Raw genomic sequence first — 16,351 nt, 5'->3', positions numbered from 1 at the left:
GTTTTGGTGCTGTTAGAGCAGCATCTGCACACCCCCACGTACTTCTTCTGGGGCAATCTGTCCTCCTTGGAGACCTGCTACAGCTCCACCCTCCTGCCCTGGCTGCTGGCCAGCTTGCTGAATGCGGACGGGACCATTTCTGCTCACAGCTGTATGGCTCAGCTCCACTGCTCTGGCTGCTTTGCAACTGCCGAGTGTTACCTGCGGGCCATGATGGCCTATGATTGGTATCTGGGCACGTGCCAGCCCCTGCTCTATGCAGGCTTCATGACCTGGAAGGTCTGCCTTCAGCTGGTGGTTGCACCTTGGCTATGTTGGTGTGTGCAACAGCCCCAGTCTTCTTATCCCAAATGAAGTTCTGTGGCCTCAGGGCAACTGATCACTTGTTCTGTGACCTCTCTGCTGGAGATTGCCTTCAGTGGCACCAGCGTGGTCACACTCACATCCTTCATCCTCTCTTTCCTGAGCGTTGTCTTCCCCTTCCTGTTTGCTTTTGCGTCCCATGTGTGCATCATAGCTGCCATCCTGAGGATCCCATCCAGCATGGGCAGCAGAAGACCTTCTCTTCCCACTCCTCTCCCCTCATTGTCATCTCTCTTTTCTCCTGCACCGTCCTCACTGTCTACCTGCTGCCCAGAACAGCCCCGCTGAGGCAGCTCAACAAAGTGCTCTCCCTCTTCTGCCACTGTCCTCACGCCCCTGGTCAATCCCCTCGTCTACAGCCTGCAGAACAGGGAGGTCAGGGAGGACCTGAGGAAAGCTCTCAGGAAAGACAAGGCCTGCACTCAGGGTGCACAATAATGTTCCACCTGCAGGGATGAATGCTTTGTGCTTCTGTTTTATCTCAGTAGGGAGGCCTTGGGCAGGCCTATGGTGTCCAATGCCGCAAACATTGTTTTAGTAGGGTGTGATATTGAGCATGTTTGTGGGATGGAAAGGTCGAGAGGAAGACATTTCCTTTTAGAGAGTTCATAGGATCAGAATCAGAATGGTTTGGGTTCGAGGGGACCTTTAGAGGTCACCTGGTCCAATCCCCCTGCAATGAGCAGGGACATCTTCAGCTAGAGCTGGTTAATCAGAGCCCTGTCCAACCTGACCTCGAATTATTCCAGGCATGGGGCATCTATCATCATTCTGGACAATGTGTTCCAGGGTTTCACCAATCTCATTGTAAAAACTTTCTTCCTTATATCTAGTCTGAATCTGTTCTCTTTTAGTTCAATACACCTACACACAGGGCTCTTCGGAGACACGAGTCCTTCCCTTGCACACGCAGAGGCAGTGCACTGCAGGAGCCATAGTGTCTCTCTGAACTCCTGCTGCCACCCCCAGAGGCTGGGAGGCACCTCAGCCCTGCGGTGCTTGCCCTGCTCTGCACCCGTGGGAGATGCCCCGAGGCACGAGGAATGGACACAGGGACCGTGGTTCAGGGAAGCACAACCCAGTCCTGCATTCAGGGGGTTCCCCAGGGGATGTGACTCTCTACATGAAGTGACTTCAATTTACAGTCAGTGTCACAGGCCTTCATGGCACCCCCAGGAATAGCTGATGGATTTTGTGCTCACTCAGATTTATTTCACCACACACACATGATGTGCAGGTTTATGGTTTGTAAAATGCAAAGTTGAACTTCTGACATAATCATTTGGTGTCACTCTGTGGAAGGATAAACAACCTCTCTGTTCTGCAGTGAGAGACCTGTGCTGTAAATGGTGGTTGTTATTGTATGATCTGTGACAATTGTCCTGGGGCAACTTCCCCAGGGTGCCCAGCGCACATGGGCACAGGTTAGTCCCCACTTTGCTGTTCCTTCAGGTCTCTCACAGGAGCCTGGCTGTACAAGAACACTGCTGTGTGCCCCTACCCTGCACACACAGACACACGCTTCCACTCCTCACTGGTGGTTTCTCTCCTGGGTTATTTCCTGGGCATGGTCTTGAAAGCAACTCTGGAAGAAGACCTAAGCCTTCATGCACTGCCCAGAGAAGATCCCCTTGTCTGATGGAAATGCTGTCATGAAGGCCAGCTCTGTCACAGAAGTGCCCACTGCCTGTCCCTACCTGCAGTTAAAGGACTTCCACACCGTGGGACGCTGACCACAGCACAAAACCACTCACATCTTAGACCAATACAAGGGATGAGCTGGCAGGTCCAGAGAACGACTTGGAGGAAGGATCTCAAAGCATGTCTCTACAGTGTCCTTTATTTTGTTTAACCACAATGAGAGCATGGATACTCATTTACACAGACTCTGGTTCACACAAAAGATTGATAGATACTTAATGAGAACAGGAAAAAATAATGACACACTTTTTAGCAGAGAACATAATGTGAAGTAAAACAAAGAAAACAAAAAAAATCAATCCCAAAAGACCCAACTAGAAACTACAGACTGAGATCCTGTATGTAATCAGTTACATTTAGAGTTATCTACAGAAGACACATATTTTATTGTTTCTGAAATTCATCCTGTTACCAGTTTCCTCAGGGCATCCTTGATTTCCTGGTTCCTCATGCTGTAGATGAGGGGATTCATTGCTGGAGACACCACCGAGTACAGAAACGACACCACCAGGTCCAGGGATGGGAAGAGATGGAGAGGGGCTTCAGGTAGGCAAAAAATGAAGTGCTGATAAAGAGGGAGACCACGGCCAGGTGAGGGAGGCAAGTGGAAAAGGCTTTGTGCCGTCCCTGCTCAGAGGGGATCCTCAGCACGGCCCTGAAGATCTGCACATAGGAGAAAAGAATGAAAACAAACACCCAAAAGCTAAACAGACACTAAGCACAATAATCACAACTTCCCTGAGGTGGGATCCTGAGCAGGAGAGCTTGAGGATATGGGGGATTTCACAGAAGAACTGGTCCACAGCATTGCCTCCACAGAGGGGTAGGGAAAATGTGTTGGCAGTGTGCAGGAGAGAATAGAGCAGCCCAGTGCCCCAGGCAGCTGCTGCCATGTGGACACAAGCTCTGCTGCCCAGGAGGGTCCCGTAGTGCAGGGGTTGGCAGATGGCAACATAGCGGTCATAGGCCATGATAGTGAGAAGAGAAAACTCTACTGTTATCAAGAAGACAAAGAAAAAGAGCTGTGCAGCACATCCCAAGTAAGAGATGTCCCTGGTGTCCCAGAGGGAATTTACCATGGCTTTGGGGAGAGTGGTGGAGATGGATCCCAGGTCGAGGAGGGAGAGGTTGAGGAGGAAGAAGTACATGGGGGTGTGGAGGTGGTGGTCGCAGGCGATGGCGGTGATGATGAGGCCGTTGCCCAGGAGGGCAGCCAGGTAGATGCCCAGGAAGAGCCAGAAGTGCAGGAGCTGCAGCTCCCGTCTGTCTGCAAATGCCAGGAGGAGGAACTGGGTGATGGAGCTACTGTTGAAAAATTGCTTCCACTGGTCATTGGGCACTGTCCATGGAGGAAAAGACATTGAAATGTTAGTGTAGACTTATCTGAGATAAAGTCTACACTACTGCCGCGATTGAGAGACGGAGACCCAGCTCGATGCAAGTCAGGATCCACTTTATTGAACACAACAACCGCTTTTATATTCCAAACAGACAAAGAGAGACATGTGTTTTAAGCTGATTGGCACAATGGTTAATCACCTAATACATATTGCAAAAATTGAGCTCATGATTGGCTAACGTCTAAGGTCAGCTTGACTTTTTCTGCAGTTAATTTTCTGCTAGCTCACAGCATTCTTCCTCTTGTTTAACTTCTACTCCTACATCTTGTTTCTATAGCACAAGCTTATCTTTAGTTACGAAACCAGCCCTCCAGGAATAAATCGTCCTTGGCTCCAGGGTTGTGACAGTCTGCTTACAGATTGTGCAAGTTACGAGACGCTAAGTTGAGCACGTCCTTCCTAATCAGCTCTATCTCGCTGCTAGAAGGAGAGACCAGGCTGCCCCCGACATCTCCCCCTTCTTGTTGCACAACAAGGATCCTTTTCACTGAGCTGGCTATCAGGTTCTGCACACACTGCAAAAAACAGGGTAAACAAAGTAACAAAAGAATGAAAACGACTAAAGCATACACAATCATTTTTACAAGGCTTCTCAACCATCCTGATAGGCCCCAACCTCCAAACAGTTTATCCAGCCAATCCCAACTATCGTCTTGGTGAAGTTTGGAAACCCCCTCTTTGAGTTGCTGTATACTAGCGTGAATTGACTCAGAATGATCTGAAAGATTCATACAACACATACCGTCAAAATCCTCACAACCATGACCTTGAGCTAAAAGCAAAAAATCTATAGCGGCCCTATTTTGTAATGTAGCATGGCGAACGCTATCCACATCTAATAAGAGACCAGACAGTGCCTGACTTGTAGCGTTAGTTTGTTTTGCAAGCCAGCAGCCTAGTTTGTCTAGAGTTGCTAAAGCTCTGCCAGCAGCAGCTCCGGGCAGGAACAACGAGGCTGCAAAACGCTGACTGAAAGACCAAAAATCCACTTTTTCGCACAAGTATAACATTCACACAAAATCCAAAGGTCACAGTTTTCACATGAACCACAGGTAATTTCTGCAATGGACAGTTCTCGATACTTATTCATGTAATTCCTTCTTCAGTTGTGATGTTTCCGGGCAGTTCTTCTGTCTGCTGTCCAAAATTCTGATTGGAGCACTCCGGTCCCTCTCCAGTTGGTTGTGGCAGGGGTTCACGAAAAGGTCGTACGCTCTTCGCGGGAATCCATCTAGGCCCCTTCTCTGTAGAAACACAAGCATAACCTCTACCCCATGTAATAAGGGGATAAGGTCCCATGACTGTACCTGTTTCTGGATCTCGGATCAGCACGGGCGGCTTGATTTGCAGTTCGAGCGAAGCATTCGTATTAAAATGACGGACTATGGGAGGATTACTGTCTATCAAAGAACAATTCAGAAAATTAAAAACATATAAAGCTTTCTGAAGACGTTCCTCGGGGGTAACGGTCCCTACTCCCCCTTTTTGTTGTTGCAATAAGCGTTTTAGAGACTGATGAGAGCGTTCAATTAAGGATTGGCCCGTGGGGGAATGAGGGATACCCGTAATGTGGTTGATCCCCCAAGAACTCAAAAAACTTTTTAATTGCAGTTGAAATATATGCAGGGCCATTGTCAGTTTTAATTTGAGAAGGTATGCCTAAAGTGGCAAAAGCACGCAGCAGATGTCGTTGAACATCGCGCGCCTTTTCGCCAGTATGACAAGAGGCAAATAATGCCCCAGAAAAGGTATCAATAGAGGAGTGAATATATTTTAAGTGACCAAACTCCGAAAAATGAGTGACGTCGGTTTGCCAAAGTTGCAAACTTTGCAATCCTCTAGGATTAACTCCTCCTGCTATTGTAGGAAATGAGTGCCTTTGACAATCGGGACACACAGCAACTATACTGGTTGCCTGCTGAGTAGTAAGGCCAAATTGTCGCTTAAGCCCACCAGCATTTTGGTGAAAGAAAGCGTGGCTGAGTTTTGCTTGTGCTATGCGGTCTGGCAGTACCTGTACCGGTAATGTAAGCAGGTCAGCTTGCCGGTTCCCTTCCGCTATAAAGCCAGGTAAGGAAGTGTGAGATCTGACATGCATAATGAAATAGGAATGAATGCGAGAATCTAAAAGAAAAATAAGCTCCTGTAACAAAGCAAATAATGCAAAATGTGAGACATTTCGTAACACAGACGCCTCAGCTCGTTCAACAATCCCTGCAACATAAGCTGAATCAGTGATGATATTAAGCGGTGTAGACCATTTTCTAAAGGCTCGGACGACGGCAGTCAGTTCCACGATTTGGGGGGAACCCGGCACTGTCTTTATATCCGATTCCCATTGTTTGCGCTGGTCGTCCCACCAGAGGATAACAGATTTGTGGGACTTCCCAGATCCATCTGTAAAAACAGTAAGAGCTTGCAAAGGCTGGTCACTCCTCTTTGGTCTAGGTACAAGCTGGAAATTAGCATTAAACAATTTATGAGAAGGTGGGTGAGAAGTGAGTTGGCCTGTATAACCAGCTATCGCTATACTGAAGGCTTCCGATTGTTGGTGAAGCCACTGCAAATAATCACTGACCATAGGCAAATAAATACAAGTGAAGTCCATTCCAGACAACATTAACAAGCGTCGCCTGGCACGGACAATCAAGGATGCAAACATTTCATGCTGTGTTGAGATGGTTTTCGTGGGTTGATTCGGTAAAAATACCCATTCAATGATAAGCAACGGGTCAGACTCCTGCAAGTCCCATTGAAATATCAAGGCATGAGGCTGTCGAGCAGGATTCAAAATGATTAAAAGGAAAGGTAACTCAGGGGCATATCGATGTGCCTGTCTTAAGGTAATAGCTGTAGCAACTTTTTGTAAGGAATCAACAGCTACAGGGTTGAGAGCACGAGGGGAACATAAGTCTGTGCTCCCCTTAAGCAGGTCGAATAAAGGACTTAAATCTGCATTGGAAATTCCTAGCAAAGGTCGGACCCAATTAATTGTTCCCAACAACTTCTGCACATCATGCAAAGTCCTCACATCTGCTTGAATTAGTAAAGGCTGTGGGACTATAGTTTGAGCCCGTATGCGCCAGCCTAGATATTTCCATGGTGGTATTTTCTGAACCTTTTCTGGCGCAACACAAAGACCTGCTGAATTAACAGCAGTTATGACAAGGGCTACAGCTTCCTCCATGACTTCGTGATGTTGTGCTGCCACTAGAATATCATCCATATAATGGTACAATAAAACGCAGGGCATCTTTGTTCTAACAGGGCTAAGGACCTTGGCTACATACCATTGGCATATCGTGGGACTGTTTTTCATTCCTTGTGGTAGCACAACCCACTGATATCTCTGCAATGGAGCTTGCATGTTGACGCTTGGAACTGAAAAAGCAAATTTAGGAGAATCTTCTGGATGCAAAGGGATATTAAAAAAGCAGTCCTTGAGGTCAATGACTGTCAGAGACCAGTCCCGGGGGATCATTGTGGGAGAAGGGAGCCCTGGTTGCAGGGCTCCCATGTCTTCCATAGCGTCATTAATTTTTCTGAGGTCATGGAGCAAGCGCCACTTGCCAGTTTGTTTTTTAATCACAAAAACAGGTGAATTCCAGGGGCTTACAGAGGGCACAACATGTCTTTTGGATAACTGTTCATCAACTAATTCTTCCAGGGCGCGAAGCTTTTCTAGCGGCAGGGGCCATTGATCCACCCAGACAGGGGTATTAGTTTTCCAGGTTAATTTCAGGGTGTCGCGCACCTCAATGGCCCCTCCTAAAAATGCGTTTGAATAGCCATTCCCCATTGTGACAGTGCATCACGTCCCCATAAGATCATAGGCACAGGTAGCACAAAGGGCTTAACAGAGGCCACATGCCCCTCCGGGCCCAGTATCTGAATGAGCTCTAGGCTCTGGTGACTATTTCCAGCACCCCCAATCCCTGCTAAGGTCTGAGAAACATTGGCCAGAGGCCATTGTGGGGGCCATTTAGCCTGGGAGATCACCGTAACATCGGCCCCTGTGTCAATGATCCCATTCAATATCACCCGCTGTTCCCTGCGGATAAGAGTACATTGATATACGGGCCGTTTTTGTGAAATAGACTGTACCCACAAAATTTGCGGGTCGCCAGTTGACCCAAAGCCCCCTTTCCTTTGTTGAGGTTGGGCAACAATGGGGGATTCCGTTCCTTTAGGTATTAAAATCAGCTGCGCTATACGACTGCCCTTAGGTATAGTGCAGGGAGGGAACGGGGTCCATGCCATAATTTTAATTTCATTGGTACTATCAGAATCAATAACCCCTGGTAATACAAAGAGTCCCGACAGGGTCGTAGAAGACCTCCCCAGTAATAACGCTTGTGTATTTGGGGGCAGAGGCCCCGTAATATTTGTTGACAATAAATGAACCGAGGAGTCAAGTACCGTTACTGTGTGGCTGGTTGCCAGGTCCAGCCCGGCGCTCCCGGCTGTGGCTGGGTGAAGGCTTGAGGCACTGCCGTATCCCTCTGCGGCAGCGGAAGGGTTAACTGCGGAACTTGTATCTGCACGCGCCGCCATCCCGCGCTCCGCGATCGGTTTCCCTGTATCGGTTGTCCCTGGGAGTCATACTTAGAGCGACATTGGTTAGCATAATGGCGCCCCCTCCTGCACCTAGGGCAAATCCCCGGTGCCTGGGGCTTGGCTCCAGATGTAGCAGCTATACAATTCTTTTTCAAATGGCCAGGTTTGCCACAGCCATAACAAACCCCGGGGCCAGCTGTGCCACGCATGGCAGCAAAAGCAGCGGCCATCGCTTCAAATTTATGATCTACGGTGCCAATTCTATTACAGGCTTCCACCATTTCCACGAGAGAGGGATTAGGGTTCGGAAGAGATTTCAATAACTTCTTACAATCTGCATTGGCATTTTCCACTGCTAACTTTAACAACAGAATTTCCCGCGCTTCCACATTATCTATCTGGCGCTCTAAGGCTTGTTTTAATCTGTCAATAAATTGCATATAAGGCTCCCGAGGTTCCTGAGTAATGGTAGTAAAAGCCTTTTGTGGCTTTTGAGAGTCAGGTATTTTAAGCAGAGCCTTCTTTGCTTCATTCCGCGTGGCTTCAAGCGCTTCCCGCGGAATATCCCTCGCCTGAGCCACCGGGTCCGTGTGCTGGCCAGTACCCGTAAGATGCTCAATAGTTAATGCAGCAAGAGCAGGATTATTATGGCCCACATAGGTTAGTAAAAGCGTTTGGAGTCCCCTCCCCCATTGCGACTCCCATAGCGAATACTGTGTAGGGGTTAACAGCAACTGTGCGAGAGATTTGAGATCATGCGGAGTCATGACATAAGAATCTAAGACAGAAGATAACAAACTCGCGAAATATGGGGAAGAGAGGCCATGCTCGGTAACAGTACGGCGCAACTCCTTCACCACAGGGAAGGATAATGCCTCCCATTGAGCCCCCCTCCCCTGATAGATAACAGGAGCGACTATTTTTTTCGCAAGTTGCAAATCCCCCTCTTTCAGAGCCTGTCGTTTAATATTTGCCCATACGTCCTGGGGATCGGGAGGGTAGAGATCTGGCTCCTCCTCTGGGTCCACTGGTCCTGGATCAAAAGGATCATCCTCTGAGGGGTACTCGGCGGCACCCACCTCAGGAGGCTCCGAGGTCTTCTTATCGACCGGGAGACCTTTCCTGTCTTTAGTGTCTTTATTCTTAACAGTCTCCTGAGCCTTCAGAGTTTCAAAGATAGTCCTCCACCACGGGAGCATGCGCTGTGCTTCAGCATTCCCTGTTGTAGCCGCGTCCCACAGCTTAACTCCCACATCATCCCAAAGCTCAGTCGTAAATATACTGCAAGCAGTTACAGTGGGGATTTTCACTTGTACCCACTTAAGCATAGCCTTAAGATCTTGCCCAGAGAGATTCTTTTCATGCTCTTTAAGAAGGGCTTTCATAAGTTCGTATACGTCCCTCTCTGGGGAAGACACCTGACTTCCCATGTTTCCCACAGCTCACCTCACAACTCCGGAGGGATTCTTAATGCCGGCTCCTGCTTCCTTTCAGCAGCTCATTCAAAGTTCTGTGGGACTCGCAGCATGCCACGCAGATAGGTGGTTCTTAATCCCGAATCACGTCGGGGTCACCAATTTGCCGCGATTGAGAGACGGAGACCCAGCTCGATGCAAGGCAGGATCCACTTTATTGAACACAACAACCGCTTTTATATTCCAAACAGACAAAGAGAGACGTGTGTTTTAAGCTGATTGGCACAATGGTTAATCACCTAATACATATTGCAAAAATTGAGCTCATAATTGGCTAATGTCTAAGGTCAGCTTGACTTTTTCTGCAGTTAATTTTCTGCTAGCTCACAGCATTCTTCCTCTTGTTTAACTTCTACTCCTACATCTTGTTTCTATAGCACAAGCTTATCTTTAGTTACGAAACCAGCCCTCCAGGAATAAATCGTCCTTGGCTTCAGGGTTGTGACAGTCTGTTTACAGATTGTGCAAGTTACGAGACGCCAAGTTGAGCACGTCCTTCCTAATCAGCTCTGTCTCGCTGCTAGAAGGAGAGACCAGGCTGCCCCCGACAGGAAATCACAAGGGAATGTTTTCATTGTGGGAAGGGGGGGCATTATAAACAAGAATGCCCCCAGAGAATACGGGACCTGTTGGTGTTTGAAGTAACCCAACAGGATGAGGGTGGTAATCACTAGGGGTGTCAGGGACTCTACCTCCTGGGGGATATACCAACAGAAGAGCCCTTGATAAATTTGAAATTAAGACCCCAGGAGGAAGATTATGTAAAAGATACAACTTGGGCTGTAGGGGCTAAAGGTGAAGGGGTTTTTGGTCCCAGTTATAAAGAATGTGTTAATACAAGGGGAAGATCAATATGCTGTTAATGATTTGTTGTTAATGCCAGGGGTAGGATGTAATTTGCTAGGTAGAGATTTACAAGTGCAATTAGGAATAGGTGTGGTGCTGGGTGAAGGAAAACTAGTGGTTAAATTACTAGAATTATGGGAGGAGAATCGGGGAGGATATTTAGGAATGAGAGCATCACTGTTTGGATTTTATAAATTATCAAATGAAAATAAGAGAAGATCTGTTAAATAAACCTTTGCCCTATAGAGAAAAACTATTTATTGATGGGTCCTCTCGATGCCTAGAAGGAAAAATATTGGGTTATGTAATTATCGAGAGGCAGAAGATGGAAGTGTTTGAAAAGGGGAAATTACCTGCTGGGTGGTCAGCACAAGCCTGTGAACTCTATGCCCTAAAACAGACATTGGTATATTTGAGAGATAAGGAAGGGACAGTGTACACAGACTCAAAGTATGCATTTGGAGTGGTCCACACATTTGGAAAAATATGGGAAGAAAGAGGGCTTATAAATACAAAAGGGAAGGAGCTAGTACACGAGCGGCTGATCAGAGAAGTTTTAGAAGCCCTGAAGCTCCCCACAGAAATTGCAATTGTGCATGTGAAAGGACATCAGAGGGGAGCATCAATGGAAATAAGGGGGAATAATTTAGCAGATTAAGTAGCCAGAGAAGCAGCTACAGAATCATCATTGGTAGTTTTATTGGTAATATTACCAGGGGATTATGAGAATTTAGCCCCAAATTTCACAGAACAAGAAAAGGATATACTTAAAAATAAGGGGGGAAAAGATTCAGAAGGAAAATGGACTTTAGCAGATGGAAGGCAGATGTTAAATAAAACAAGATCATGAGAAATTCTGTCATTAATACATTGGAAAATACATTGGGGAACGCAATCACTTTGTGATCATTTTCTTAGACAATATGGGTGTATAGGAATATATACGGTAGCTAAACAACTAGTTGATCGATGTTTAATTTGTTAAAAAGTGAACAAAAAGGTAACAGGAAAAAAAAAAAAAAAAAAAAACGGTGGCTGGGGAACAGGAGCTAGCCATACAAAGCCTCCAGGTAGACTTAACAGAGCTACCTCAAATACAAGGGTGAAAGTATTTGTTGGTATTAGTGGCTCACTTAACTCATTGGGTGGAAGCAATCCCCCACACCGAGGGCAATGGCAAGAATGGTATCCAAGGTGTTACTGGAAAACATTATCCCCAGATATGGATTAATAGAAAGAATAGACTTGGGCGGAGGAACACATTTAATTTTAAAAATTATACAACAGCTATCTGAAGCCTTAGGGATCGAATGGGCATGGCACACCCCATGGCATCCTCGGAGTTCTGGAAGAGGAGAAAGAATGAATCAAACTTCAAAACAAACCTTGACTAAGTTAATGATTGAGACTCAGATGTCTTGGATTAAATGCCTGCCGTTGGCCTTATTAAGGATCAATACTCAGCCACGAACAGACCTGGGAATTTCTCCCTATGAAATGATGTTTGGATTACCATGTATGAGTAATGACAGGGATATTGTCATCCCTGAAGTAGGAGATCAGTATGTAAGAAAGTATGTAATAAGAATTGGTAACAGTTTAATGAAACTAAGAAAGAAAGGACTTCTGCCTCAAATACCACCATTGGCTTTTAATATCCACAATGTAAAACCAGGTGATTGGGTATTGATAAAAGTGTGGAAAGATTAATCATTAACTCCCGAGTGGGAAGGTCCATTTCAGGTGCTGCTGACCACCGAGACAGCGATCCAAACAAAAGAAAAGGGGTGGACTCCTGCCTCCCGAGGAAAAGGACCGGTGGAAAAGCCTCAGGAGTGGACTGTGGTACCATCAACTGACCAACTACAAGTCACCCTCAAAGGACTAAGTAAATTCATCAGGAGGGGATTGAATGACTCTTAACCAGTGGTTTGACTGGGTTTTTGACTGGGTTCAGAGGTAACACTGTGAAAATTTACTTATTCATTTACTTACTTGCTGTATAAGGAAACAAAAACAAAAAAACAGACAAAACCAAACAAAAAAAACTGTCAGGGAAAAGCTGGCGTTTACCGAGCATTAACTGACAGACATGTGAGATTATGAGCATTTTGGAGTCAATTAGGCATTGCTAGAAAATCAACCTAATTGGGTAATACCTTGTCTCGAGTGTATGTATGGATGTCATGAAGCGTGGGTTTTGTGTGAATGTGTGATGTGTTACCGGATGTGGTATTTCTTGCAGATGGAGAAAATTGTCTTATAACTGTATAGGGAAGGGGCATGAACTGTAACCTTGATTTACGGGGAAAAAGAGGTTAGTCCCCAGAATTTGTGATGTCCCTGAGAGTTGATGGGAGGACACTATCAGGAAGTGCCAAAATTTTGCTTTGCTTAGAAACAAAGGAAGTGGCTACAAAGGAGCTGCACTTGAATTGACTAACTCTTAACACACGGATTTGTTAAACAGTAGAGGGCAAGACCGGGTTAACCTCTGTGCTCGCCACCAAGAAGACCTTTTTCTCAGCTGTGGGCTGCAACCCCATAGGCATGAGAGGTGGGAGTATATGTTATACCGGACCTCTGCTAATCATCCTGGTATGGTTTGCTTTAATAGTGGCAAATTTGTGCAGCAAGTGCTTTACTGTTATGTCCAACATCAGAGTGGCTTTGTTTTCCCAAAGACAGAAGGGTGGATGGAGATATTTTAGTGGGAAGAAGAGAATCCAAGTAAAAGATGTGACAGAAGTAAAACAGCCAGTACCAAAACCGCCGAAAAGACCTATAACAGAATTTTCAACATGGTTAACCAAAGGAGATGGTGGTTTACATAAGCAGATACAACTACATGGGTACTTGAAAGAGGAACATTTACAAGGGCAAAAGATATGTAGTAAAAAGGCAAACAAAGTGAGGGCTACCAACATCAAGGCTGCACAATAAATTGCTGCCCATGCATAAGCACGCTCCATTGTTTTCGCGGTATCGGAGGTACAAGAGTGAGAGCGCGAGTGGCGAACCTGCCTGGTCTGTAGGGATCAGGAGTCAGGGTCCACATACGCAGCAGGAAAATGGATTTCCACGCCCCCAGTCCAAAGCGCATGTGTTGCTGGAGGGTCTCGAAAGTTCGGCTATACCCGGATGGCAAAAACAACTGCCAGGCCCGCCCAGATCTAGGCAGCACAGGCATTCTGGGTGGAAGAGAAACTTCCGCTCATTGCGCACTTGGACCTTCCTCGGTCAAGCCGCTAGCCTGGGGCTGGACTATCCCACTAATCTTACTGATCCCGCTGGATTGCAATCTTGGGAAGATGGGAGTAGGGGACGATCCCGTGTGCGCCGGCCTGCTGTTGGGATTTTTCATTATATTGGTGGTGACTGTCGTTGCCATCGCGGTATGCGAGGGAATGTCTCGTGGCTGGTGTTGGAGAAGATCACCTCCTCCCCCCAATCCTCCAAGATCACGAAGACAACTAAGACGCCCTCGAAACCTTGATGAGGTGATGGAAACAGACTTATAGTTCAAAGAAGAAAATGTTGTTGATCAGAGGAGTTACTGCGCGGCGTGTGACTGGACTGTTGTTCTTGGACTCTTTCTGTCTTTCTATCGCTATCGCCCCGTGAGTAAGGGTAACAAGACATCGAAGGACAACATCCAAAGGACAGTGCTGATATCTTTGGTTCTTACTTTTTCTCTTTCTGATTGTGTCGCGTGGGACTTTGCTGGATTGTTATACAGTTAATTATTTCAGGTTCTTGTTTGCTAATAAATTGTTGATTATTGTTTACAGAGTGTCTGATAGTACGGTTGACTGTGCAGTTCGGCACACAGCTCGAATTTGCTTAACACCAACAGGTGAAACAGTAGTAGCAAATTGCATGTTGGTCACAACTTGTTGGATTAACTGAACAAAGCAAGGAATAAATAACACACGGCAAAAACATTAAGGCGACAACTGCACATAGCAGATAGAATAAGAGCTGTTTTACCTATGGTGCTCTGAAAACACCCTCAATGTTAGACTCAGAATGGTGGGATGATCTATTAGGAGCTTCCTGGTGGAAAAGATTGTTGTGAATGCGTTATGCCACGTGAAAACTATGATTGTAATTGTAAGGTATTATCTTGAGAGTGTTATGATAAATGTTGGAATTGTGGAAAAAGGTTTGTTTGCAGTGACGAAAATGAAAGTAGCATCTAATAAACAATAATAGGATAAAAGAAAAAGGGGGGATTGTAAGAAACTATGAACTAAGGGTATTGTTTATTGAAATTTATGTTAAGCTCAATGTAAAGGTTAGGCGGCAAAAGACAGAAAAACTGCTTATGCAAATAGCTGCCAGACACCGCTTGTGTGAGACAAGATAACCTGTGAGACAAGATAACCGCAATTGCTTACACAAACCAGATAGATACCGCTTGTGCAAGCAGAAGGGGTACTGATCAAAGACAACCACGAATGTAAAAATGTATAAAAAGGAACTGTTTGAACTGATCAGTATGGCAGTTGGCGGAGCGCAGACTCCCCTGCCGTCCAGCGCTGTCTTTGCTCATATTCTACTTGCTATAATTAATAAAATTATAATTGGATTATGATCCATTGTGGTCTCAATTTATAACACATGGTTGCCATTGCCCTTGGTGTGGGGGATTGCTTCCACCCTGTGAGTTAAGTGAGCCACTAATACCAACAAATACTTCCACCCTTGTATTCGAGGTAGCTCTGTTAAGTCTACCTGGAGGCTTTGTACTGCTAGCTCCTTTTCCCCAGCCACCTTTTTCTCATTACCTTTTTGTTCACTTTTTGACAAATCAGACATCGATCAACTAGTTGTTTAGCCTCCGTATATATTCCTATACACCCATATTGTCTAAGAAAATGATCACAAAGTGATTGCGTTCCCCAATGTATTTTCTGATGTATTAATGACAGAATTTCTCATGATCTTGTTTTATTTAACATCTGCCTTCCATCTGCTAAAGTCCATTTTCCTTCTGAATCTTTCCCCCCCCCCCTTATTTTTAAGTATAACCTTCTCTTGTTCTGTGAAATTTGGGGCTAAATTCTCATAATCCCCCGTTGTTATTACCAGTAAAACTACTGATGATAATTCTGTAGCTGCTTCTCTGGCTACTTAATCTGCTAAATTATTCCCCCTTATTTCCATCGATGCTCCCCTCTGATGTCCTTTCGCATGCACAACTGCAATTTCTGTAGGGAGCTTCAGGGATTCTAAAACTTCTCTGATCAGCCGCTCGTGTACTAGCTCCTTCCCTTTTGTATTTATAAGCCCTCTTTCTTCCCATATTTTTCCAAATGTGTGGACCACTCCAAATGCATACTTCGAGTCTGTGTACACTGTCCCTTCCTTATCTCTCAAATATACCAATGTCTGTTTTAGGGCATAGAGTTCACAGGCTTGTGCTGGCCACCCAGCAGGTAATTTCCCCTTTTCAAACACTTCCATCTTCTGCCCCTCGACAATTGCATAACCCAATATTCTTTTCCCTTCTAGGCATCGAGAGGACCCATCAATAAATAGTTTTTCTCTATAGGGCAAAGGTTCATCTAACAGATCTTCTCTTATTTTCGTTTGATAATTTATAAAATCCAAACAGTGATGCTCTCATTCCTGAATATCCTCCCCGATTCTCCTCCCATAATTCTAGTAATTTAACCACTAGTTTTCCTTCATCCAGCACCACATCTATTCCTTATTGCACTTGTAAATCCCTACCTAGCAAATTACATCCTACCCCTGGCATTAACAACAGATCATTAACAGCATATTGATATTCCCCTTGTATTAACCCATTCTTTATAACTGGGACTGAAAACCCCTTCACCTTTAGCCCCTACAGCCCAAGTTGTTTCTTTTACATAATCTTCCTCCTGCGGTCTTAATTTCAAATTTATCAAGGGCTCTTCTGTTGGTATACCCCCCCCAGGAGGTAGAGCCCCTGACACCCCTAGTGATTACCACCCTCATCCTGTTGGGTTACTTCAA

General features: G+C 45.6%; 1 pseudogene; it reads right to left on the bottom strand.

The window, feature by feature from the left end:
- Nucleotides 1–657: 657 nt before the first annotated feature.
- Nucleotides 658–3,350, bottom strand: LOC122153065 (annotated as a pseudogene).
- Between the last annotated feature and the right edge of the window lie 13,001 nt (nt 3,351–16,351).

The sequence above is a fragment of the Tyto alba genome, unplaced genomic scaffold, assembly GCF_018691265.1.
Source record: "Tyto alba isolate M040663 unplaced genomic scaffold, T.alba_DEE_v4.0 Super-Scaffold_15, whole genome shotgun sequence".
In the NCBI taxonomy this organism is placed as follows: Eukaryota; Metazoa; Chordata; class Aves; order Strigiformes; family Tytonidae; genus Tyto; species Tyto alba.
Note: the sequence above shows the minus strand (reverse complement) of the source record. Positions and strands in the feature narration are given on the sequence as shown.